The following is a 23,921-nucleotide window of genomic DNA, read 5'->3' on the forward strand; positions in this document are numbered from 1 at the left end:
AAGGGTGGAGACACCCAGGAGGAGGAGGAAGGTTGAGCGCCAAAAGCCTTAAGGAATACTGACTCCTCCTTGGAAGGAGTTTTGGAAGGCCAGCCTCCTCTGTTTCAGTATCTCCAGGATATCAGAGAAGGAAACATCATCAGAGGAAGATTTGGTGGACCCTTCCGATTCCTCAAGGTCACTATCGGAGGTGAGACACTCATCCTGGGAGTCTATGTGCTTCCTCTTGCACAATTTCTTTCTAGGAGGCTCCTCAGGCACGGACTCTGGGAGACCCTCAGAAAGTTGGGGACCACTCATGGGGGTATCCTTAGGGCCTGGCGCTCTACTGTCCATGGATAGATGGGTGTCAGAGCCTCCCGCCGGGGTGGTGGGGTGATGTAGCTGACTATCTTGCCAGCGGGCTCCGCATGGCCTCGAAGGCAGGTGCCCCCAAGTCCAAGGGCCGACCGGTCTCCGAGGCCACGACCAGGATCCCCCAAGCCGAAGCACCGAGTGGGAGACTCGGAACCGACAGCTGTTCCGAAACAGCCCCCTCAGGCCCGACCGAAGAGACCAGAGTCTTGAACTCTGTGGACGTAACCGACATGGTCATAGCCGATGTCGGCACTGATAGACCCAAAGGGGGTATCGGAGCCGGCTCAGGAACATCACTCGGAGCGGAGCATACCGGCTCCAACGACAAGGATGTGCTCAGAGGAGGAATCATCGAAACGGTCATAGGAACTGGCTCCGGAGCAGAGTGGGTCGGAGCCGAGAACAATTTGGCCAACACCGGCAACTGCTGGAGCCTCTGCACTACCCTATCAACATCCAAATCAGAAAGCCTGGAGGATTTGGAGGAGAGCGATGGAGATTGGGAACTCTTGTCTGGTGAAGTATGTCTTATGCTGGGCGACTGTCTCCGAATGGGTTCAAGAATAATAGGGGCCGACGCTGATTCAGTTAACACTGATACCTCCTGCGGCCCCGAGGACAGTGGCGCCGAGGAGGTAGAGTCCAAAACAGTAATCTTCTCCTGAGGCTCCGAAGTGGCAGATGGAGCCGGAGACCTTTTCTTAGACTTGGAAGCTTTAGACTTTGACTGAGTACTAGAAGCCGAATCTATAGCTTCCTCAAATGATGGTTTCAGAAGTCCCTTTAATATCAATTTATTTTTTCTCTCCTGGAGCACCCTAGGACTGAACGCGTGGCAAAAGCTACACGACTCCTGTAAATGGATGGCTCCCAAGCCGAGGCAGTAGACACACACAGAGTGTCCATCCGTGATGGACATTTTATATCCACATTTGGAACATTTCTTAAAGCCAGAAGGCTTATGCTCCTTCTGATCCTTGGACATCTTATAATTAACGCTAGTGAAACACCTAGATGCAACTCACAAAAAGGGCGGGAAAAAACACACAATTTAGAACACCAGAAAAACTGTACTAAGCACACTCTGAGAACCTCTAACTGAAACGGTTCACACACAATTTAGACACACCAGAAAAACAGTACTAGACACACAGTAAGAACCACTAACTGAAACGGTTCCTCTAGGGATTACACAGGAAAAAACCCAATGACCAAAGGTTTATCCAACAACAGAGGGGAGGACTAGGTCCTCTAACTAAAACGGGCCTAGCCCGCTGGAACAGTCAGGGATACCAAAAAACAACTATCACACTCAAGCACTGAAAACATGCACACAATTTTAGCGATCAGCAACAAGAATAGCTATTAAAATAGCTTTTGAGTCTGAACTAACAACTTTCTCAAAGAGAAATAGCAAAAAGAAGTTATTTAGCCACAGCCAAGCGAGACCACGTCCGAGCTACACAAGCGGCAAACGAGATCTGGGGATATGGAGCAGTGCACCATGGGATACTCTCTTAGCCCAGCCAATGAGAGACTTTGAGCTAGTAAAAATCATCAGAGTCGGAGCAGATATTCAGCTCCGAACCCACGGGTAAGAATGTAGGCGAGACAGGACTACATAACATCAGAGTTTTTTTTCAATGACAATAAAGAGGCTTGCCAATTTTTAGCTTTTGTTTGCTCTATCTAATATTTAAATGCAAGTTATTAGTCTAACCAGATACACAAATATGTAAAGCAGGGAACCCCTGGGTGAGTGTTAATTCCCCAGTAACACACACCCTGTTTGGCATTATTGCTTGCTTAGATGCTGTGTGAATTCAAGCCACTGCAAACTGTGAAGATGGGGTAGCAGTAAGCAGTGACATGTAAGCTTGTTGCAAATTTAGCAGTTCTATTGCAATCTTGCTCTAATTTGTAAGGAAGGTAAGAATGCAGGTTAGTGAAAATATGCACACACCACAGAAGGGATGGATGGAGATATCCTAAAGCATTACAAAGTTGAGAACCAAGGTTAAAAAAAGGCCCTAATCCAATAAAGATATCTAAATACCAGATCTGCCAAAGGTAGTACAGTGCTTACATGCTTACCAAATTTCAGTTGATTACCAGTGGTCAATCTAAGCCATTTGGTGGAACAAACTACTTACATAACAGCATGATTAAAAAAGAATGTCTAGAGAGAACTTAAGATCTGCAAATTATTCTTTGGACTCTTGCAGTTAAAAAGCATTGATTTAGTTTTGTTAATGTAGAGACAAGCCAGATTATTTATTAACATGGTTCTTTCACACTATGTTTAGTATGCTTACTGCCATTACAGCAATTAACAGATAAATTGTGGTAATGACAGGCAGCACACAAAGAAATGGCAAAATTACTGAATTCACAGCTAAACACATAGTATACCACTATGTACTATGTGCTCTGATGACAGACAAAATTGTGTGGAACAACAACAAAGCACTGAGCGACAGGGAAACCATGATGTGCAAGGTATGTCCATGTCTTACACATCTTAATAGGTGTTCCCTGCTGCACTTTGCTTTAATGTCATATCACTGAGTGAGTTATGAAAACTTTCAGCAATCAGGTCTGATTAAAGAACAGAGCAAATATGCTACGGGGATAATGCTGTTGTGGGAGTAGGGATGTATGACTGTAGGTACACAGGTTCATAGGTTGTTACAAGGCAACTGATTGGTAGATTCATAGATTAGTACTAAGCTAACTGCCCTCATGGACCATTTTGAGCCTAGCCAATTACCCACTATGAGAATCAAACCCTACACCTTGTGTTGCTAAGGTAAACACCTTAACCATTACACCACCCTCCCACCATGTTTGTAGAACACTTGTAGCATGGCCACTGCAATTCCCACTGTTACCTATTTCCTTCTTTGAGGGTTTATTGGGGGATACTGGAGATGTTTTTGTGTATTTAGATAACACACTTCTATAAATCAAAAATGCAGTTAGGCATTTGGGTTGTTATCTCCGTCTCTTTTTAGCATCACTTACCAAACAGGATCTACCTTTCACAAAGCCAAACTAATTTGACTCATGAATACCAATGTCCATGTTTATGAGGTGCATAGTGATGTGACTCATTATCCTGCAGATAAGGCATGTGAGGCTTTTGGGTCTACAGTTACCAGGACAAGTGGTGGGTCATCCCTTGTGTAGGAGGGGGACCTCTGCAATTCTCCAAATCTCAGGCATAACACCAAACTAGAAACTGAGTATGAACTGGTTATAGAGTGGAGTCAGTACAACAATGCTTCATACCAGCACAATGTTAGGCTGCACTAAGCTAGTACTTTTCACCTTTGAGAGAGCATTTGGGACTTGTTTATCAGTGATATCTGGAGTAGGGCAAGACAACAAGGGGTCAAGCATATGTAGGCTTGGTGGAGATAGCAGGAGAAGTTTGAACTATATTTTTCAGTTACTAGGTCAAGTATACATTAAGGGACAAAGTAGGTAGAGTAATTATGCATCAGTTTGGAGCAGTGATGTGTGTTGCTTCAAAAGTTCATGAGATACTTGAAGGACTTGAACATTTTTGACAGAACATTTTGACAAAGAAGGTGATTTTTAATTTCTACTTGGCCTTGGAAGATTTGATTTTGCTTCTAATGTCTTTGTTTAACATTCAATCTTAATTCTAAGGTGTTGAGTTTTCAGTTTGTTACCAAGGGTTAGGAGATTTTCTCTTGCTATAGAGCTCATTTATTCTAAGACTACACAACAGGATTTATTCCTTAACTTGGTACTGCTATTTTTTTTTTTTCAGAAATGTCTCAATACAGGTATTGAGGTGAGAAAATAACTCCTCTATGTATGCAGCAATGTTTGCTGCTGGGTCTTCAAAGGGAGGGGTGACACCTAAAACTCCTCAAGGCATCATATAGTTGAATTAAGTTTGCCTAAGAGAAATTTCTGCAGGTGGTAGGGTTTACGAGTGTTTTGGTCTGGGCTTCAATAGACAGCCACTGCTTGGTGACCGAACCTAAAGAATGAGGATGCAATTGCAGGTGCAGAGTACAATGGTGTTATTGTTTAAAATAATAGGGTCTAATACAGTTCGTCCTCTTGTTTTTGAGCATACAGTCTAGTCAAGTGAGTTTGCATTAAAGAAGTCTCTAAGTGTTGAGCATATCTACTTGCGGTAGGGCAGTTAATTGATGGATAATTGAAATCTCTAAGTATAACAATCTTAGATTCAATAATAAGGAACTCCAGTTTATTTAGATATGCCTCATGAGATGTGGGTGGCAGAGACAAGGCTCTTAATGTTGACCAGGAAGGGTAATAGGTCTTGTTTATATTTACTAGGAAGTGAAGGAGTTTGTTGTCATTATCTGGCTGCATAAGCCTAAAATTAAGGTTGTGGAGCAATACAGATACACCATCAGCAAATAAAGAGGGCCCTTTAGTACATGATCTGATCACAAGAAAAGCACTAAAATCTACAGGGAAAGTGCATTATCACTGCTTTGCAATCATGTTTCAGTAATGTTGCAGATGTCAATAGTTTCTAAGGTTAATAAGGCTTTTTCCTTCTTTTTTAGGCTTCGAGCATTGAGAAACACCACCTATGTACTGTCCTGGAGTGGTCTAGCTAGGTTGTCAGATAAACCAGGTTTACGTTGACTAAACGGGGTACTATGGAGATAAAGTCCTGGTCAGCAAAGTAAAGCTCTGAGGAGAAAGGTGCTGGTCATCACTGATGAAGCAGGCAAAGCAGTCAACCTCCAGACTGATGCACACTGGATCTTCCTAGAATGACACCAGCAACTGAGCTACACCGTTGAAATCAATCATCTTTTCTTTACACTCTTCTCAGTGACAGGATGCTACTCAAGACACGTTTTATACTAGCCTTGGATGAATACTTAGCCCGTCTCTCTTCATATAGTCCAGGGATGTGGTTCTTAAATCATTCACACCTACATGAATAACAGCCTTGTAGGTGTATCTGCGGTGAAGGAACTTGACAGTTCTATGCATCTGCCACATCCTGGCTCTTCAGAGGCACATCACCAAATTAGAGATTGCGGATGAATAGATCATGGAGTGGGTTAATACAACATTGTATCTTTGCCAATTCTGATGAGTGAAGTATCTGTGTGCCTCACTATGGAGTCACCAGTGACTATGACACTTCCTTATCTCACGAAATTACTACTAGAGATAAGGTCTAAAAGGCCCCTAAACACTAAGCCAGTCAAGCAGTGTAGCAAGAAACACTTTCTTATAGGGTTTTTCCTACTCAGTAAAACAATTTTATTAAAAACTTATGTCCTGATATTTCTGTTCAGCTACATATGCACATGAGAAATAAGAAAAGGGGGGATTTGTGTGGTCTGATGCAGTGCACTGCACTAAGTACAGGTATGCAGGTTAGTCACATTAACATATGCAGCTGTGACCAGACCGTACACAGTTGTTTTGTTTCTGAATCATGTATAGTCTTGGGAGGAGTGGTCAGTTACATGTGCTCTTTGTGTACACAGCATTGTGGCTACACAAGGACAGGCAAGCTCATGCTCGCTATCGTGTTTCTGAATTTTGTACAATCCTGGGGGCGGGGGGTTATTTGCATGTGCACTTTGTGCAACAAGCACTGTGGATAAATAATAGTGTACGACTACATACAAGGTTTTACCCCATTGTGTACCAATCTTCAAGAAAAACACAGTGTACTGGTATGTTGGTATACTGCAAACTACTTCATGGAATACAGTGTTTACGAATCCTGTCCAAACAATTAAGCAAATACTGTATAGAAACAAATGTGCTCTGCAGCTCAGAGTTAATGATACAGATGGTATAACCCACAAGGAAGATGGCAGAATCACCAGCTTACTGAACCAATTTCCACCACTAAAGAGCTCCATCACTTTTGTTAACAAATACAGTAAAGACTAATGGACCAAGCACTAAATCCTGTGGAACACCTATGGTCACAGGTAGGGGAAGAAAGACTGGAACATCCCATATGACAGACTGTACTTTATCTTCAAAGCAACCAGTAAGCCATCTAAAGGTATGTTGGAAGAACCCATATGAAGTTAGAATTTCCAGGAGGAGGTAATGCATGACCATACCTTCATGCCTTAAGAGAGGTAGAAAAACAGTGATCCAACGATCTTGCTATAGATCAGATGCGGACAAACATTCTCAATGGCATGAAGCAGAGGTCAGACATTCTTTTTAAAAAAAAAAAAAACACTTTCATTAAATTATTAAGTAAGAGACAGGCAAACAAACATTATCAGAAAAGAAATAAAACCACATTCACATTTTTTTCCATTTGCATACAATACACATCACATAGATTTCCTTCTTCGCAACTACCATCAGTCCAACAAACTGCTGAATTCCTGCCTTCCCTCAAACCTTACTCCTCCTCCTGAACATTATTCTACATGTACTGTTCCTACAATTTACATATATTTCTATGTAATTTGCTCTTTCCCTTTTCTAGAGATCCCTCTTCCAGTTCCTTTACCTCTTTTATAATATTCAATACTTTAAATACAGATGTTTAGGCTCTGATTTCCATTTTCTAATAATTGCTTTTTTTGGCAGCAGTAGAATTAAACTTAATAAAGCTTTACTATATCTATGTAACTCAGATCCTGTGTCCTAACTAAAAAAAATTTTCTCAGTTACAGACATTTCCTCAGCCAATATTTCAAAGTACTCTAAGGAATTTTAAAAATCTGCCAACTCATTACACACCTAAAACATATGTTCCCAGTTATCTTTTTTCCCCCATCACAGCAGCAACATTTGTCATCAACCTGAGGAAAAATTCTTTGAAGTCTGCTTGGGGTATTAAAAACATCTATGCAAACAATTCCAAAAAAAAAATCCTAAATTTTCTGGATTTTGTTGCATACTTGGGAGTTGTACACAAGTCCTCCCATTGCTCTCTCGTAATTTGCTTTTTCAGTCTCTCTTCCCAATAATTTCATACCTTCTTTCATTGATTCTTATAGTCATTATGCAATATTTTATATGCCCTACTAATTATCCCCTTTTCAACAGCAGTTTCTGTTAAAAAATTAACTAAAAACACACTACCAGAGCAAGTCTTTCACCACAGATTCTGATATCCTTTTCTCTTTCCATATATTCTGATATCAATCCTTGGTAGGAAAGGCAATCTCTAGCTTGCAGTCCAAACATTTTCTTGGACTCATCCCACTCTAGTTGTTTGCTCCCAATACCTTGGTTCCTTTGCCGGTTTTATCCAGTAAATTCCAGTCCCCTCATTTTCTGTACACCTACCTGCAGTCATCCCGACTGGCAAAATCTCCTTTCACCGCTCTCATGTTAGCTTAGTTCTTACAATACTTTCTGTTACTTTATGAATATATATACTGTATATGGCTGTCAACATCCTTCTTAAGGATATGCTTCCAAAATCCTACTCTCTCTAATTCTTGAACCCCTTCCAGGCTTCATGACCATTTCATTCCATTCTGAATTATAACCTTCTGCTTGTGCTATGCATATGAACCTTAACTGTGTGGATCTATAATATCACTTCAAATCAAGTAATCCTAAACCACCTTGTCCTACTGGAAGGATCAACTTATCCCATGGAACTCATGCCGTGTTCCACACCCACATAAACTCCTTCAACTCTATTACTGTCCACAATTTCTCCTCTAATTGATAAAAATGCGTCTGATTCCTATATAAAAACTAAAGGGACTAAAAACATTTTCCCTGCTTATCTTACTATCCATATCCATAAACAAGAGCTTCCACTTTCTCAGTTTTTGTATTATCTTTTTAGTCACTTCCAACATACCTTTCACTGCTATAACAGAATCTGTTTCTAATCCATACTCCTAAATACTTCATCTTGCGTCCCCCATAAATATGGGGATTGCTGAACCAATTTGTGTGTGTGTGTGTGTGTGTGTGTAATACATATAATTTACGGCTATAGCCTTTAATTTACCTTTGACAATTTTATATCCTGAAAAGACATGAAACTGTCTCAAAATGTTCCTCAACACTAAGATGTCCTTTTCAGGATTTATCACGAACAAATATCATCTGCAAATAAAGCCCACCTTTCTTGATTTCATACTGATAATATCCCTGCATTTTAGAGTCCCTTATTTTCTTTGTCGATGGCACTAAATATAAAGCAAACAACAAAGGGGAAAAAGGACACCCTTGCCTGGTTCCTCTGTTCAGATACAACTTAAGAGAGCAGAACCCTCCCTCTTGAATTCTTACCTCCGATCTGCCATAAATCCTCCTAAGTAACCTTACTATTGTAGCAGGGAATGCAAATGCTTCAATTGTCCTAATCAAAATCCCAGCTTACTCTGTTGAATGCTTTCTCTGAATCAACAAGAACAGTGGTATTTTCTTATATTCTGCTTTCCTCTAGATCATCATTGTTCTATTAATGTTGTCAAATGTTTGTTCTCCTCTTCACAAAACCACAATGAGCCACATCTATCAATTCTGGCAACATCCATAGGTAGGTACCAGGCTATTGGCCCTAGGGCCTATATAAGCCTAGCCAAAGGTACCCTGGCTTTCGCCACCCAAGAAAATTATTTTCCTGGGCCACTGTCGAGCAGAGCCACAGAAGTGATCCCCGGGGTGAATTTCCTATCTCCCATCCAATCATCAAGATTTTTCTTGAAGAGCGCTAATGAGGAGCTTTGTTTGAATATAGATAGGTAGTTTGTTCCAGAGTATGGGAAGTCTCTGGGACAGGAATCTATCCCTCCAGCATGTTCTGTTTATTGTGGTGACAAGGGTGTAGCTCGTAGGGATTGGGATTTCTTTAAGTGGAGCATGTCTAAAAGCTCTGGGTTTGACATAGCTTTGTGTGTTAGGCAGAGATTGCCTCTGAGTAGGCGATATGCAATGGAGTAAAGCTGCAGTTTTTTGAGACGGTCTGCATAGGGCATCTGTTTGAGGCTGGTAATCATCTTTGTGAGGTATTTCTGTGGCCTTTCCAGTTGTTGTAGATGTCTTGTGAGCTACATACCAAAAGGGGCATTGTACTCTATAATGGGTCTAATGAGTGACGAGTAGAGGGGAACAATGACCTCTTTTTTTCCTGGATGAGAAACCTTTTGTGATGAGGTATGCCACGTAAAAGGATTTCCTGACTACTGTGGCGATGTGATTATCAAGAGAGAGACTACTGTCCACCTGTGTCCCAAGGTCTCTTATCACACTTTCAGTGTTAAGTAGACTACCGCCTATGTGGTAGTTCATGGGTACTGAGTTTTTACCAAAAGGGATGACAATGCACTTTTTGGCACTGAGCTTGAGGCCATGGCTTTGACACCAGGCATCTGTCTCAGCGAGGCCCTTTTGTAGCATGTCCACATCTTTTGGAGTTTTGATTATGGCTCCTAGTTTGCAGTCATCTCCGTACTTCGTTAGCCAAAGACCTTCTGTGTTGGCCTGTACTTCAGAGAAGTAGATACCAAACAGGAGAGGACCCAGGACTGAACCCTGTGGTACTCCACTTGTCACTGGTCTGAAGTTGGATTTGGAGTCTGCTACTTTCACAGTGTGGGTTCTGTCCGTGAACCAGTTGGCAACCCATCTTGTGACATAGGGACTTATACCTAGTTTAGTGAGTTTATCTATAATTCCAGAGTGGGGGATGGTGTCAAAAGCCTTGGCGAGATCTAGATAGGCTGTGTGATCCACCTTACCCTCATCTACAGCTTTGGTGACTGCTTCAAAGAAGTCTATCAGGTTTAGGAGACATGATTTGCCTTTTACAAACCCGAACTGGGTGGGGTCTTGAGTTTGGAGATTACCAATGTCATTGTTTATAAGTTCCGTGATGATACATTCCACAGCCTTCCAGACCAGGCTCGTTAGGCTAATGGGGTGGTAGTTTCCAGGGTCTGTGGTGGCTCCCCCTTTGTGGAGTGGGATAACTGTCGCTGTGCACCATTCAGTGGGCACATAGTCTGAGGTGAGGCTATGATTGAACATGGTACTTAGTTGGGGTGCCAGTTCATTCTGTAGTTCATGTAGAACACAGCCTGGGATGTCGACAGGTCCCATGGATGATGTGTTCTTGGCTTTGGATAGTGTGTTTCTTACCTGTGCAGCCGTGATTACATGAACTTTGCATTCTTCTGGTACAGAGATGGGCCCTTTAGGGGATGACAGGGGGGTAAAGTTAGCGCTGAACCTATCTGCCAGGATGTTCACAATATCAGTTGGTTCTGTATATTTAGTGCCATTGTGCTGTAACTCAGAGCAGATCTGAGTGTTGCCATTGAGATTTTTGACATAGCTGTAGAATGCTTTGTGGTTGTCTTTAGAGTCAGTGGCAATTTTGTTTTCATAACTAGCTTTGGAGGATTTTATGAGGGATCTCAGCTTCTTACTGAGGCTGACCAGGGAGTGTCTCCAATCATGGGATTTTACTATTTTTTGCAACAGTTTCTTTCTTCTGTTGTAGAGTTTGTTTATGGCAGGGGACCACCAGATTGGCTTCCTTTTTTTGGAGGATAGCATCTTGGTTCTGCTAGGGATTGCACGATCCATACACTCATGTAAGTGCTTATAAAGTGCATTTGTGTAGGATTCAGCAGTCATACCTCTATTGTCCATTAGCATGGGTGTCGTGAAGTTTGCCACTTCTGTCTTAAGAAGCGTGAAGTTGGCTTTGGAGAATTTTTTTACTGTGGTTTCCCTAATGCGGGGGGGGGGGGATGTGTGGATGTCTAGGGTGATTAGCTTGTGGTCGGATCTGACCAACGAGGAATTGACCTCCGGTGTGGAGCACCGGTTGCCCATGTTGGTAATAATCAGGTCTAGGATATTGTTGCCCCTGGTGGGGGTGTGGATAAGTTGATCCATGGCATTGGAATTTATGAATTCCAGAAAACGTTGAGCACAAGAGTTGGTACATGAGTAGTTTTCCCAGTTAATGGTAGGGTAGTTGAAATCGCCCATTATTAGGGCGTTAGGTTTTACCCTAATATTTTCCAATGTATTAAGAAATGAGGAGTGGGAATCCTGGGGCATGGTGGGGGATCTGTAGCAAGCTACAATTTGGATTGCGGTCTTGCCCAGAATTAGTTGCACTTGGATAATCTCTGATAAATTATGCTGAGCAACTAGCCTGGAGGTGTGGATATCCTTAATGAATATGGACACGCCTCTGCCTTTAGTGTTTCGGTCCAGGTTAGGTGGCCGAAAGGTGTGGTATGAATTATAGCCTGGTAATGCAGGGGTACTCTGGAGCCTTGAACCAGGCCTCTGTCACTGCACAGATGTCGATGTTCTCCATTTTAAGGAGTGCATCGAGTGAGTGCATTTTGAGGTTTAGACTTCTAGCACTGAGTAGCAATACCCTCAGATTCTTCTTGCCTGTACCTGTTAGGGTGGTAAATTTGTCATTTGAACCTTGCCTAAAAAAGGCACTACGGGGTGGCTAGAGCCTTAGCCAGTATCCGGAATCCCAGTAGCGACAGGTGCAGGCCATCTCTGGCAAAGCATCGTGGTTTGTCGATCATGTCATCCCAGGCAAACAGATACTGGATCCCCTTAGAATGACACCAGAAGCTTAGATGCTTGCCATTCTTTTAGCTAGTATAGCCATAAACACTTATATCATGCTTTAAATTTGAATACGAGTCCATATGAAGCAGGGTCTGATGGGTCTCTACAGTCTATGTAAATGCCAATAGTTTTCTTTGCAAAATGTTGATGTTTCCTTCCTTTTAATGCAGTGTTACACAAAATCTTCCAGATCTTTATCATTTTCTTCCCTCCTGACTTCCACAGAAATACCATCTGTTACAAGAGACTTTTCTGAAGACTGATTACACATCAGCATTTTTATCTCATCTCATTCTATCTAAACTTTAGTTGTTCAGCCTGGTCTACCTCTTCTTCCATAAATATTTCTTTTTGTGCCATTTTTACTACCATATTTCTCTGCTTTATACAAAATTTCAGAAAAATTCTTAAGTATCTCTAATACCTCTACAAGATCTATGGTTATTTTTCTTTTTACAGGCTCCCTAAGTTTGGTGGCAACCCTTTCTACTTTCTGTGGTCTAAGCAGTTGTGCTAAAAGTTTTTGTGCTCTGCTGGAGTTATTATCAAAAAATAGTTGCTTAACAGCAATCTTTCTAAACTTATGCATATTATCCAAATATTCCCTTATCTTTACTTGAGCAATCTGCATTTGTACCTGTTCTTGTTCTGTGAGATCCCCCTTATTCTGCAGTACTTTAACCTTTGTCAGCCCCTCCAAGTAATTCTTATTACTTTTTGACCACATCTTTTTCTCTTATTGCTACTCTATTTTCATTTTATCCCACTCACTAGCTAGAAATTCTGAAGATATTTCTATCTTCCCTACTAACCCCTGAATAATTCACACTGCCCATTCCTTAAAACCCTCTCTTTTAAACAGCTAGGAGGGAAATGCCAGTGTCTTATTTTTACTTCATCACCTTGCATTTTTATCTGTGCATGATCTGACACAGTCAATGGATGTCAGTCGAAGGTTTCAAATAAATGCAGATGTTCCACTGGATTTCTTTCTAGTGTAGCCCAGTTATTGTACCTTGGGGAACAATATGTAAATTTTGTTTCGTGTTCTTACTACTGCATTCACATTTTCATACATTTCTTCAGAAATCTACCCTCTTTTGTTATATTTTCCAGTCTAAGTCCCCCTGATACATCCTCACTATTGCAAATTAAGTTCTAGTCCCCACCTATAAGTAATATTTCCTGCTGAATGCTGATTATTTCTACCAAAAAATTCTAAAGCTCCATAATAGCAGTTTTTGCCAAAATATAAATATATGCCAGCGTAATCCTCCTCCCTTGCCAACAGCTTACTTACTACAAAAAAAATTACCATTATTGTCTTTTTTCACTATTGTAGCTGCTCTAGCAATTACAATTACTACTCTTTTCTTCTGTCCCTGAAATTCAACTGAATATCCATCCTGAAATCCTCTCTGTGTAACATACTCATTTCTTTTCAAATGCATCCTCTGTAGAATTTGCACTCTACACATAATATAATCCAAAGCTCTTTCTTTTTTTTTTGTCTACACCTATAAGGCCATTTAAGTTCCAAGATAATATGGACAGAGTAGCCATTCTGAAAAAAAGCTACGGTTCTTAGTATTATACATGTCAGTTTTTTGAATGTGCATTTCCAACTTTTGTGCTACATGCATACACTGATGTCTGGCAGGCTGATCTTTTACACAGTTTCTTCTTCTCTTCTACATTTGAACCTATGCCACATCTTCTTAGACTTTTTTGTTTTAATGAAAACCCACAATCAAAAAACTATAAAGTTTCACAATGTCTCAATCTCCAGACATATAAAACTATGTACATCTGCAAAAAAATGAAGTTTAACCCTCCAGATAGGAACGACATACCCAAACCAACAACTGCATCCATATGCATTACCTAACCTAAAATTACGGTTACCCATGCGAAAATACATGCTACACCATGTGTTCCCACTTACACTGACTGCTGTTTGTTATTTTCTCACCTCTGTTCCCCTTCCATGTGTGAAAAACAGCTTGCATGCTTTCAGAAAACATTAACTTTTAGCTCTAAGAAAAACTGCACTGGCTATCTATCCATATACAACTAAATTGTACATTGTTCTATTAAATGCATTAAGGCTGCTAGATAGATTTCTCTCTCTTACTTTATTACCATCATTTTAAACTTTATTTTTCACTGAACTGCTTGCCACTGTACATTTAATGCTTGCATTTTCCTCAGCAAAGAATGTTCAGAACTCACAAGATGAATTGCTTGCACCTGTGGACAGCTGGTGTCCATGTAAAAGTAGTCAGCAATGAATCTTTGTAAACTTCACTCAGAAAAGAATATACAACTGTCTTCAGATGCAGATTTCTTGACTCTCTCTGAACATTTGCCAAGGGGAAAAAGCTAGCTAATATCTTGGCAGATGTAAGAAACTTAGCATTCTTCATGGCCTTCATCATTTTGTCTTATTTTTCAAACCCACTTGCTTACAAAAACTCTTGTTCATAGTTCAAGCCAAGGGCATTGATCTAGAGATTCCTTCATGTAAAAATGAAAATAATACCTTAATTGTACATATAAGATATAATCTGTAACTTTTACAGCCCTACCCTAGCAGCCCAAGATCATATATTAACATTAAACTTTCCTTTCTCCAGCCTTTCTTCTATTCTTACACTGCAAAGCCTATGTTTCGTAGAGGTAAAAAAATGCTTGCTTACTTTAATATCTTTAACACATACAAGAGCCTCTGAAAAGACTCACCCAAACATTTAAAATATCCCTGACTATACATTACATAAAACTGCTATAAATAACATGCAGTTTACATCATGGCATGTTTTATATAAAACTAATAAGAGCAAATTGTTTTTACTTGCACTTTTTTCCTTTTTAGCATCCTTCTAAGCATTAATGACAAAGAGGGGTAATATGCTTTACAGTCAACAAAAGTATATATGTTCTCAACCACTTTTTCTTCCAAAGCCATGCTAAACAAGTGTGACTGACTTTTTTATAGTCTCCCATTTGTTCCCTATTTTCAATGTTGCTGGTTTTCTTCCTGTTCATCTCAATCTCCCAACACCAGACTCTGGTTCAAGTCTAAGGTACTCCTGATTCTTCCAGGCAATTCCTGTGTTTTATTCTGTCTCTAAACCATTTTTCTTTGGAACACTGGAACATGTTTCACTGTCACAAGTAAGCAACTGCACTGGTATACCACAGTATCTCAAAGAACCTTATTGTCAGAAGAATGAGAGGCAGATGCTCCTCCTGTTTGATGACTCTCTTTTTTTTTTTGTTGGATAAACCCCTTATTTACTTCCTCCGTAGCTTGCTCTGCATCAAAAATTTCTTTGATCCTACAGGAAAAATATAATATTCTGAAGACAGTTGGGTACAACAGCTTGAACCTCACACCTGCCTGTTGACATTCCTTGATTGCTCTGATAAAATTGCTTCTACTCTGCCTGGTGTACAGTGAATAATCATTTTCCACTACCACACTGCTGTTTCTAATTTTTAATTATTTTCCCTTCTTTTGTAGTTTTGTCAGGATCAGCTCTTTCTGCTGGTATGATTATATCTATCCTAAAAGAGGTCTTGGCTGCTTTCTCATTGCCAGGTTTGAAGCATACACTCAATGTGTCCTTTCAATTAACAAATCCTACTGTGGTATACCAGTCCAGTTGCTTACTTGTGACTTCATAAAATTAATACAGTCTGTCCCTTCCAGTTTCTCTGGTACAGCAGAAAACCTCTTGTTTTCTCTGTGCACACTGTCTTACTCCATCCATTTTTGACACAGCTTTTCTTGACAAGTCTCCTACTCATCCAGCCTTTTCTTTATTTCAACCTCTGATTTTTCACAGTTTTATTGGTTCATCTGAATAGCTAGTTAAAGCTTCTTCTATTTTTCCAGGCTTTTGTTATTGAGTTGATGTACTCCTTCACTATTTCATTTAATTTAATCACCTCTGAGTACATTTGATTTATTTTTCCTCTAAATTACTGGAGGCCACCTCCTGTACTAGTGCTGAAGCTTGAACTTCTTTTTTGCTGAACTGCATGATTCTTCTTGGTCAGTGTTTTCTTTTATTTTCTGGTTGATTTAAATTTCTTCTTTGCTGGCATCCTGGCAGTGTGCTCACTATCCAATAACTGAATTTTAGTCAAGCTGACACCATTACTGGCTCTTGCTTCACAATGGGAGAGCTGACATTAAGCTGTTGATCAGCGTGGGGCCATCTTGGAATTCCCAAGGGCACACATTGTTAAATGCATCATGCAAAGCTGTTGTGTGTGTCATGATTAGGTCTAAAAACAAACCCCCAAAGGTATGAAATTATGATTAACAAGGTGTTGAATAAACAAAGCATCTACACCTTTTCCAGAATTTCCAAGGAAGGGAACAAAAAGAAAATATAGTTAACAATTGCCGAGATCAACTGAACAACCCCCTTAATAAAGGGGTAACCATAGGGGCCTTTTTCGGCATTGTAGGCAGCTTTTCTTTCATGACTAAGAAGCTAATTAGTACAAACACAAGGTAGGTTATGGACTTTGCTGCAACCTTCAAGAATTCCAAACGTAATTTATCAATGGACGCGTTACAGTTTGCAAGGGAATTTGTGTTTCACATAGAGGGTGACAATCTGAAATATAACAGAACATTGTTATTAAGACCATGGAAAACTAGTGTGCTGACAGCTATTAGTGGCAATTCAGTGAAATCATTCCATAAATAGTCCTAACTGTTAAGTTAAGGAAATGGAAAAGTGGTGGGCATATGGTCAGGATTCAGGAACTGCTCAGTGATAGTCCAAACTGTTCATGGTTTTTGAGAGCTTTTACTGTTGATTCAGAAAACAGTTTAGTTTGATAGAAAATAAAGAGGATTAAACTCACAAAAATCAGTGGAGGCCAGCAAGTAACTTTGTTTGGTGGTAAATGGCTTACAGATGGTCTCTATATGACACTATGGTTTAAATTTATGTAGTCATTCATGGCAATCTGTTGTGTGTGTTGTCAATATGACAGTTACCAGGGATGGCTGACTTCCCAAAGGATACCATTATGCATTTCTTGGTATAAAGTTTTAGTCAATGGCTCCGACGCCAGTTATTTGACCCCTTTTTGGAGAACATTGGTGTTGGGGGTGGGGGGAATTCTATACCTGATCCTAATTTACAATATGCAAATTTGGTCAGCCAGAGGCTGTTGACATTGGTCTTGACTTCAGAGAAGTAGTTATCAAAAAGGAGCAGTTTTAGGACCAATTCCTGAGGGACTCTACTCGTTACTGGCCTCTTTGTAAAAGTGGATTCCCCAATTCTAATTTACTGGGTCCTTTCTGTGAGTCAAATGGCTATCTACATGGTGACAAAAGGGTTTTATACATAACTTCTTGAGTTTGTCAATAATGAACAAGTGGGGTATTGTGTCAAATGCCTTAGCCAGGTCAAGGGAAGTCCATCAGGATGGGTAGTCTCTTGATGAAAGGTCCAGTGTCTGGAGGCTTCCTATGTCATTACTGATCATCTCAATGACAATTCTGTGACTTTGCATGAGACTAATAATGTTTATGGGTCTGCATTTTCCAAGGTCTGTAGATGGCTCGCCTTTATGCACAGGGATGATGGTTGCAGTTCTCCATTCATGAGGCATGAAACCTGTTTGGAGACAACAGTTAAACAGCGATTCCAAAGGGCCTGGGAAATTTTTGGGGAACATCAATGCAGTGTTCTTGGTCTTAGAGAGCATTCAGCACCTGTTTCCTAGTGACAGTGGGGGGAGTTATGTTTGATGGTATTAACTGAGGGGATATTTGATGATATTCCCTGGGGGAAGGCTGTGGGGGGAGAGGGGTAAAAAGTTAGAGCTGAATTTGTCTGCCAGTTGGTTTGCTATATCTTCTGGTTCAATATAGGATGCTCAATTTAAAATGAGCTCCGCACACAATGGTGTATTGCTTTGGAGGTTGTGGACATAGCTAAATAATGCTTTGGGTGGTCCTTGGCCTGGTAGGACATATTTACCTCAAATCTGGCTTTGGTAGACTTTGACTTCTAATTTGTTTGTTTACTGTGATGAGAGCACTTTTATCCTGCTGGGTGCTACACATCCTACTTTAGCCAGGAGTTCTTTCTTCTGTTATACAGCCTACTGATGTTGTGATTCCATCAGGGAGACTTACTTTTTTTATTTATTTATTTAGCTCTGTACTTATTAACATGCTTGTATAGGGTTTCTGTGAACAGTACTGCACAGGCAGCAGTGCTCTCAGGATTTTTTTGAGGGAGGGCTCAAAACTTTGGCAGATTATCACTTAACAGTAGGAAGTCAGCCTTAGATTAGTTCCTGAACATTCCAGGGTTAGCTGGATTTTTTTATCTTTTTTTATTTTTATTTTTTTTACTACTGCTGCGATAGCATTGTCCCCTCATAGTAATATGCTGTCCGGTTCGATTCTCAGCTACATCGTCTTCTGTGTGGAGACATGCGTGAATGGGCGTACCTTCGTTGAAGGTTGTACGTCAGGGCTGGTAACTCGGCATGTAAAAATCAACTACCAATCATTAGCGGACCGGAGTTCCGCTGTGGCGACCCCTAACCGGGAAAAGCTGAAAGACACAAACAAATTTTTTTTGCTACAAAGGAGACCATTCTTTGGTCTGACCTCACCAGAGAGGATATTGCACTAGGAGGTATGCAGTGCTCTCCCCATATTAGTGACGACTAGATTCAGTATGTTTGCTCCCCTGGTCAGCATACTGATATCTGTTTCAGGGAGTGTGTAATTCAAACTGCAGGAATCTCTGTGGCTGCACGTTTGGTGTTGTACATGATTCCCAGTTAATAATGGAGTAATTAAAGTCACCCATGAATATGGTACAGGGTTGGATGGTGAATGTTTCCAGTAAGCTTGAACATGTTATGGGTTTCATTGGTCATACAGGGAAAACTACAACTTGCAAGTACGTGCTATGTGGTGATTTGAACGTAGAAAAGCTCAAGTACATCATCCTGTTTAGCCAGCCTTGAGGTAGATTTATTTTTCATGTAAAACAAGACACCTCCACCTTTAATTCCAGTCTGTGTAGCAGCTGGTCTAAATGTACAGAAAGCATTATAGATATGCACTGCCAGGGTGCTCTCCTCAGCTTTAAGCTATGTCTCAATGACTGCACAGAAGTCAGCATTCTCCTGGGTGAGGAGAGCTTGTAGGGAGTGCAGTTTCTTGTTTAGACTCCTAGCATTAAGCAGTAACACTTCTACATTTTCCTGGTTTTGATTTGCTATGTCAAGTATTTTTAAGTTTGTCACTGCTTAAAAAAAGCAGTATGGGGGAGGGCAATGTTTTACCTAATATTCAAAAGCCTAGAGGAGAGATGTGTAGACAATCCCTGCCAAAGCAGCATGGTCTGTTGACAATCTCTGTCCATACAGACAAATATTGCACTACCTTAGAATGACACCAGAAACCAAGCCAATTATAAATGTCAGTCATCTTCTGTTCATACTGTGCCATCATCTTTGTAGAAGGTGGAATGCTGATTAATGCTAGACTCATACCAGCCTGGGACACACATTCTGAAAGCTCCACGAGGACTTTCTCTATAGTCTAGGGTGGTATGTCTCAGGTCATTTACAGCCACATGGACTGTGACTCAGTCTTACTGCTACTTGTGGTCCAGTGACTTGCGTGCATGCTTAATTTGGAGGGTATTGGCCCCTGATAAGCAAATGACTGTGACTTTCTCCTTACTCAGCCTGTGCATTCATAGACAGTTACCCTTAGTCCACTATTTTCCATTATCATCAATAGGGACAGCAGTGTGTCTCACAATGCAGTGTCCAACAACCTGAATGTTGGGTTGTGTGGTGGCTTGCCTTATGGGCTTAGAAGATGCTCACCCATTAGATGTGGCTATATGCGTTGATGTGGGTGTTGTTTTGAAGGAATGATCTGGGGCTGCTGAAGGCATATGTTGTGTGCTTCGTCTAGGAGGGCTTTGGTGTTTAGAAAGATAATATTTAAGCACCATAGCATATGTGGGCCTGTGTGTCTCCTACATGTTGTGCCTGAGGAGTGCAGTATATGTACTACTGACATTAGGAGACCTATTATGTGAGTTTTGCCCATAGTGACATTGTATAAATACATCTCTGACATACCTCATCAGTTTGTTTGAGAATTAGCTGGTTGACGGTAAACATGAGGTAATTTCTAAATTGCCTCAGCACACCCATATCCACCAAGCTGGTAATGAGACAATGGGAAAGTTAATATCCATAGCAACAGGCCCTTTTTATTGATTAGACAGTTGTGGTGAGAATATAAAGTCAGAAGTATCAGGTTTGCAACTCTAGTGACATTGCATGTCACTGCCCAAACTAGTTGCCCTGCATGCAACTAGGTATTGGTGAAATTTCAAGAATGCTTTTACAGGAAAAATGTCAACTCAAGGTGCCTGCATCTACACAGTGCACTGCCAAAAACACCCGAGAGGGAAACTACTATAGCAGACCCTAATGAATTTATAGATGGAGTCTTTAGGGATAGTCCGAAGTTAGGTTATGCAGTAGTTAATCAAGCATTACTTACTGAAAAGAATGAATTAGCTTTGTGAAGAATGATGAATAATGGGGATTCACCTTATTGGCCACTATCTGGCTACTACTAGTGCTGGTTTTACCATAGTTTCATGCTGGTGGGATACAATGCTTCTTTGCTTCTTCTCTCACCAAAAGCAAAACAGTAATACTAACTTCTAGATAAGCAGCAGGCCACAGACTCTTTGGTAGTTGACAGTCTTGTCCCATGTGATGCAGGGGTCTGTAGATTTGTTGCAACCTTTTCCAAGCAGATGCCCTGAACAGCAACCAGACCAATCATGAAGGTCTCATACAGACGCACACTGCCCAATATCCTTCTTCTCCTTCTCTCTCTCTTATAAGGAGCAAAACAGTAGCACAAATTCCATGCTGGCACCTATGAATCAGTTATCAGACCTTCTGGTGAACAGCAGCCTCCAGGAAATAATGCCCCTATGCTTCCTTCTCTCACCAGAAACAAAGCAGAAGCACTAATCCCAAGATGACTACTGAGAGGCAAAATGTGGGTTCCCCAGTATTTGCTGATCTTGGACCAGCTGTTAAAGATTTTTAAGGTAAGATGGAAAAAATAGGTTACTATCCTAAGACTCGCAATGTGTTCTTCAACTGTGTCATCCATGAATGCTTCTATACAGCTTTAGTCCCTCATGTGTTCAGCAGTTCACTTCTGAGTAGCCAGAACTATCAGATGCACAATCCTCCCATCTACTTACAGCTCTGCCTTGTCTCTCTTCAGCTACTACTTTTTCTGCTTTTGTGCCCAGGTCTCCCTTCGGAAAGGCTTCTCATTCTTCTAGCCCTTTGACATAATGTTTTTATTTGTTTGCCTTCTACTATCCTGGGTCTTTTCTCATCTCCTTATGTTTGCTTTGTGATTTGTTTCCCGCTCATCTGTCTTACCAGCACGCAGTTCCTTCTCCACTTCCTGGTCTTGTCTTCTACCTGTGGAGGTTTCAACTTCTGACATTGCACACCTTCCCAGTGTCATTGCTTCACCTTTTCATCATCATTGGTTGTTCTCCCAAGCAGGTCTGTACTACTTCACTGAAAGCTAATTTCATCAAAATGTCTGTGTATCGAACAAAATACATAAATGTTCACTTCAGAAAATGTTCACTTCAACAAATGTTTTAACCAGGGAAAGGAAGGAGTTGGCCATCATTAGAAATTTGTCCTTTTCCCCACTGCAGCGCTATGTCGGAGTTGGTATATATAGTTAGGGTGGTGTCGGGGTGCAGCCCCCCACCTGGGTGGGTTTGAAATAATGTGTTGTGCTACACACATTCGGAATGCTGGCCCAGCCCTTACTTTCCCTGGGTCAATAATTCATTGAAGTGAACGCTAGTTTAAGTGAACATTCTTCAATGAATGGAATTAGCTTTCAGTGAAGTAATATAGACCCCTCTCAAGGCCATGTCTTACAAAACAATTCAGATTTTTTACTTCCTGGTTTGTTTAGCTGTCTATGATATGTTTGCTTAAACTTCTGAACATCCTCCATATTGTGCAACCTGAACCATTCCTATTCCTGCTGTACTTCCAGAATTGCAGGGTATTTCAACAATGCAGCTGCCCCATTCATACTTAGTTCATTTAATAACTCCAGCATAGCTTTTCTTCTCTTACAGTGTGTTTCTGAGTAATCCTCAACCAGCTTTATGAGCAGCCCTACAAATGGGATAAGCTTAAGTCTTTTTACTTGCCTTATTATACTATTCTTTACAGCAAAAGAATCGAAACAAGCAAAATCATGCCTGGGTCTGCATTCTGCTGTTCTCCACCCCCTCCCCACTCACTCATCATTCCTTCTGGGTTTTCTTCTCCCTGGAAACACTATTTTACCCAAAGGTCTGCAGGCCCTATCCAGATCTTTTGGCTTAGACAGCCACCTTGCTAGGCTCTCTACCACTCTTTCCATCTGTAAGTTTTTTACCCCCCCCCCATTTTCAGTGAATCTCTGTGAATATGCTGATGACAGGCCAGAAAAGTCTCAACACCATGGCAGAAAAAGTATTTGGGTGCATGAGGTGTTCTCAACCTGTAAGCTGAATTTCTACCCACTACTGCAGTTTTTCTTTCTTTTTTTGCCTCTCATCCCACACAGATCTTCCTTGCAGCATTCCACTGGATGGTTCTTTTGCCCCCAGCCAGCCCAAAGTCCATTTTTTCCCTGACTGGAGTGACAGCTTATCAGGCAATGTGTTGCTTTGATCAGAGGACAGAATCAGGCTCAATCCAAACACCCCACCTCCAAAGCAGTCAGGAAGCTCCTCATAAGTGTTACTTTATGGATACTCCTAAGGTTAGAACTTTGCCCACTCCCTGACTGTCTCCTGGGTTATGTGGCATGTGCTTCCCATTAGAGCTCCCAACCTTAAATTTCTAGTAAATTTTGAACACTCTCATTACTTGTATATTGAACAAATGGGCAAAATGTGGAATACTTACAAACAACTTTAACTACAAACGCAAAGGTTAAAAAGTGTTACTTTACACTTCTAAAAAGCTATTTTGTTAAATTAATATGATTCAGTATTATCTAACATGAATACCAGTTAAAACAATTCTTAAAAATGAATGTGTGACAGAACCATTCAATGTGGAATAATGGGAAATATGGACTTTAAGAATCAAAATGAGGAACATTCGTACTCATTAGGTACATTTGAGAGGTACGTTTTCCATGCCATCCACAGATATATTTTGGTGTTCCCACAGGGGTCAGAATTGCAGTAGGACCAGCTCTCGCTCTCCATTCAAGAAAGGGCAAGACTGCACTGGATGCTCATTCTCTTCTAACCTTTCCACTACCCAGGGTGTAAAGCAAACATAGGTCAACTTGGACAACTGCACTTTGAGCTCTAGTTTTCCTTACCAAGAAAACAGAGAGAAACAGTAGAAGTAAAAACTTGGGGAATATCATAAATTGTGCTCCTTTGCTAAAGATAAAAGTCTTGAAGAGCTATTTGAGTTGAACTTCTTGGGAACATTACCAGGAGAGCACCACATGATGAAAAGCTGTGAATGTTTAGGGAATCCTGTCTAACAGTCTTGACAGAGATCTGAAACTTCAGGCTATACTACTGGGGTGCTCAGTGAAGTCTAAGAATCATAACCACAGTCTGAGGAACAGCGAACATTTAAATAAAAACATGCAGAATATATACATAGTCTATGACTGCAGCACCTTAGATTCCTGCTAATCTAAGGTGATCTTGGAGTTAGCATATGTAGTCCCACCCACACATTTGGGGGGTTGGGGACAAAAGTCTGCAAAAATACTTTAAATATGTAACACTTAATTATACTCAACAGGATAATTTTAATGAGATGGAAAAATATGCTGGCTACTGCTTAACTACATCACAGCCTAA

At 40.7% G+C, this 23,921-nt stretch overlaps 1 protein-coding gene across 1 annotated transcript in view; it reads right to left on the minus strand.

The window, feature by feature from the left end:
• Nucleotides 1-23,921, minus strand: part of USP24 (ubiquitin specific peptidase 24) — a 4,679,666-nt gene that overhangs the window by 252,872 nt on the left and 4,402,873 nt on the right. The gene's annotated exons all lie outside the window — the stretch shown is intronic.

Source organism: Protopterus annectens, chromosome 10.part0, assembly GCF_019279795.1.
Source record: "Protopterus annectens isolate FY-2018-M chromosome 10.part0, PAN1.0, whole genome shotgun sequence".
NCBI classification, from domain to species: Eukaryota; Metazoa; Chordata; order Ceratodontiformes; family Protopteridae; genus Protopterus; species Protopterus annectens.